Below are 4513 nucleotides of genomic sequence, written 5' to 3' on the forward strand. Positions count from 1 at the left end.
TCTGCTCACATACAGTTTTCCACCAGGTTGCCATAGCCGTAACCCTACAGAGAACTAGTCATAACCTGAAGAGCACAACTCCAATTGGGGCACTTTAAAGCTTGGAAAAAATATTGAAAAATGATTGGCGAGAAATCTGAAGATGATCAAAATTGATTCCATACGCGGCCATGAGAAAAATTGACACGAACAGAAAGCTGTCCCAGCATGACTACATGTAGAGAAGGCTAGTCGGTGCAAAAAATTGCATCAAAAAGCACCAAGGAGGCACAACAAGCTAAAAACTACAAATTTTTGATGTTTGGATGAACTTTTTGAAGTTTGTACATGAGTTTTGATACTCATTATATACAAGTCTCACTTCAAGAAACTCACTCACGGGCCTTACAATAGCCCGATAGCTGTCACTAGACTAGCGACTTGCAATGCATGTACATGTGCTTGCTAAAGCAAGCTAAAAAACCCACAAAAAGAAATATTTTGACATCAGGAGTCATGTTCGTATGTACAAATTTACAAAAAACGGGGTGTCAGAAATGCGCCAACATAGTTTGCCACACCCCAGCCTGTTAGATCATTCATGATCAGCAGCACAAAAAAGATCCTGTAAACCACTTGAGGGAGTCTTCACTTCATCTTCATCCTTAGCCACATGATCAACAAATTATTCAAAATAAGGCTCATCCTCAATCACAATCATCAACCTTGCAATATACTTCTTCAACCTGTAGCCATTCACACGTGCTTTATGTAGGGTACCATCCAGGTCAGCAAGCTGATATGTGCCATTTGGAAACCTGTTTAAGACCAAGAAAGGACCTTGCCACGTGATTTGAAATTTCTTTTAAAAAGTTCTATCAAACTTACTATTGTAACGAAGCACCATGTCACCCTTCTTGATGTCCTTGTCCTTCACCTTCTCATTTGCCTTTGCTTGATTCTTCTTCAAGACCTGCTCATAATGCTCAAAAGCCAACAACCTATCCGACTGTACACATTGCAAATGTAGCAGCCTTTCCTTGAATGCATCATTAGGCTCTTCTTCAAGCTTTAGCATCATCTTCAAGGCTGGTATCTCCACCTTAATAGGAAGTAAAGCCTCTTTGCCAAAAACTAGATGGAAGGGAGAGAAACTAGTGCGTGATTTGATGGCAGTCCTATAAGCCCATAGAGCACAAGGTAGCTCTAAATCCCAAGTCTTCACATTGAACACTTGGCCACACATAACCCTCCTACAAGATTTTAATGAAAGTGATCTTTGAAGCAAAGTGACCACCACAAGAACCCTCATGATTCTCCTCTAAAATTTTGTAAATTTCCTCTTTCCAAGGCACTTTTCTCATCACAAGATCAGCCTCCTTCATATACAAGGCATCACCAAGTAGCACATACCTTTTGGCACGACGTAGGAAGGCGTATTTTTTTGACTTCTCAAACTCTAATGGAAGCATACCTGTTTGTAGAAACTCTTCCTCCCTCTCTAAAGCTTACCTTCCCAAATAAAGAGGAGAATCAGCCCTTATCTCATACAATTGCCCAATTGAAGCTTGCGCTCCACCATGTGCTTCTTCATTTTGAGACCTATCCACATGACTTAAACTCCAAGATTCAAAATTCTTAAGCAGATTCTTCACTTGAAAACACATAATTTTGAGCCTTGGATTCTTACTTTGCCACACCCTAAGTACTTGCTTAACCACCAAAAGAGCATCACCTCTTACCCTCACACCATGGATGCCAAGCTCAAGGCAAAGGTTGAGACCTTTCTCCCAAGTAGCATACTCAGCTTCATTGTTGCTTTGTGTTGTAAGCTTCAAGCTCCTTTTAGTTACCCAAGCACCTTGAGGATCATAAATTACAACACCTCCGAAAGCTTCACCATGCGCTTTCCTGTAAGAGCCATCAAAAAACAATAGATAGGCATTGTCTATGTTAGGAGCTTCCATGTGTTGCCTCTTCACTTCATCCTCCTTAAGAAGAAGAGGGATTTTCTTATCAGTAAGAAAATCAGCCAATGTAGCCCTTGTACTCTCCTCAACAAGAAAAGAGAATTGGAATTCCTGTAGCTCCACAATCCACTTCATGAGCCTCTTTGACAAAGTAGGGCTATTCACCAATTGAGGTAAAAGATTGTAGCTAGTGAGGAATGTGAATGGTTTAGGGAGAAGGTAGTGCCTAAACCTTCTACATGCATAAATCACACTCACCATGATGAGCTCCACTTCAGTATAGCCTCTTTCCACCTCTAGCTTCACCCTACTAGCACAATAGATAGGCTTCATGTAGTGAGAATTGTTACCTCTTTGAAGAAGCATAGCTCCAATGGCATCCTCAACTACTGATGGATTCACATAAAACCCCTTATCCCAATTAGGAGCTTGCATAGCAAGAAGAGAACCAAGAAACTCTTTGATACCTTGAAAAACCTCTTCACATTCATTTGTCCATTGCAGAGGATCCAACCTTGCTACTTGTTGTAGAGGATAAAGAAGTTGAGAGGACAAAGGAATGAACCTTGCCATATACTTCACCTTTTGAATGAAAGAAGAAAGTTTCTTTGTATCTTTAGGTGATGGGAGGAGCACCAAAGCCTTCACTTTGTCAGGATCCGCTTCAATCCCATTCTCTGAGATCATTTGCCTCAAAAACTTCACTCTTGGTTGAGCAAGATGACATTTCTTTGGGTTGAGTTGAACTCCACTTTCATCATATTGCTTCAATGCCATCCCAAGATTTACACAATGATCCTTTCTAGAGCTATGAACACAAAAGTCATCAATAAGATCCTTTACAAACTTGTCAAGAAAGGCAGAGAACACCTTATTGATGCGCTTTTGATACCACGCAGAGCCATTCATAAGACCAAAAGGAAGCACACAATCACAAAAGAATCCCCATGGTGTGATAAATGTGGTCTTCTTTTGATCTTCTAAAGCCAAGTGAAATGAAAATATCTAGAGAATCCATCACATACACTGTACCTCTCATGCTATGCAATAGAATCAAGTATGTCATCTATGAAAGGAAGGGGGTATGGATCCCTCTTCATGCCTGCCTTTAGAGGCTTAAAATCAACACATATCCTCCACTTTCCATCCTTCTTGGGTGTGACAATAACAAGACTCACCCATTCTGCAATACTCATAGGACATATGAAACCCGCTTCAAGAAGCTTGTCTACCTCTTCCTTTAAAGCATTAAGTTGTACCTGTCCCATTTTTCTTAGCTTTTGGCGTACGGGCTGAGCTTCTTCCTTGATTGGAATGTGAATTTAATCTCCCTTAAAGCCTCTAATTTCCTGATAAGAAGTGATGAATAAATGGGGAAATTGTTGTATCATATGTAGGTACTCACTCTTCTCATGACTCCTCAAGTCGGGAGACAAAATATCTTGTATCAGCTCCTGTTTAACATTAGGTTGAACTTTGGGTTGCATCAGCTCTTCAACTTTCTCATAAGGACCAGAGATAACCTCATTCTTCATAAGGCCAAGAAATATTTGTTTCTCATCACGCTCTTCTTCAAGAAACAAGGAGGAAACATCTAGATCGCTATCGCTGCTATCTTCCACTTCACTGCCATCATCCCCATTGTCTTCTTCTTCACTTGAGTACTCTTCTTCATCACTTTTCTTCACTTGAGTACTCTTCTTCATCACTTTTCGCATACAAATAAGCATCCAAATATTGCTTGCTAGCCATGTCAAACCTCTTCTTATCACCCCTTCTATTGTAGAGAGTGATGGTACCATGTCCCCAATCCTGTATAGCTTTGGTTGCCTGTAACCATGGTCTTCCAAGGATGAGAGGGAAAGCACAAATACCCGCAGGCATAACATGGCAGTTGACCAGCACTTTAACATCAAATACATCCACCTCCAAGTCCTTTACAACTCCCAAGCACCTCACCCTTGATTGGTTGGCAAGATTTATGTGAAAACCTGAATTCTTCGCCATGTTGAGTCCCAACTTTGATACACAAGCTTGAGTAATAACACATACAGGTGCACCTCCATCAATATAAACCTAGCCAATGCACTTCCTCTTATGCCATGCATCGATATTAGGGAATATATCAGGTAGCTCATTCAAAGATAGAACTCTCACTGACCCCCTTGCAGGCTCCTTCTTCATGGGGTTGACTACGTGCTTCCATTGCCTCTTTAACTTAGGACACATCTCCATGAGTTGTCCAAAGGTAACATCAGCCTTTCTACTCACCAAATCAGCCCGTAGACTATAATTTGTTTGCCCTTCTCCCAAAGGAAAGTCAGATGCATTGTAATGTTGCCTGGGTTTTCTCTTATTCTTCTCTTTACCTGTACTTGTTTCCACCCGTTTCCCTCTCTTATGGCTGGGACTTGCATCACTCATGTCATGATCTCTTGTAACCGTCTTACCTACAGGCACGACCATAGCTCCCAAATAATCCTCTTTCTTCTCCAAACGGATTATGCTTACCACTTTTGTTTTGCCCGTCTCTTCAGCTGTCAAACCACTTGGCCCTGCTTCCC

Source organism: Adiantum capillus-veneris, chromosome 29, assembly GCF_014529385.1.
Source record: "Adiantum capillus-veneris isolate H3 chromosome 29, ASM1452938v2, whole genome shotgun sequence".
NCBI lineage: Eukaryota > Viridiplantae > Streptophyta > Polypodiopsida > Polypodiales > Pteridaceae > Adiantum > Adiantum capillus-veneris.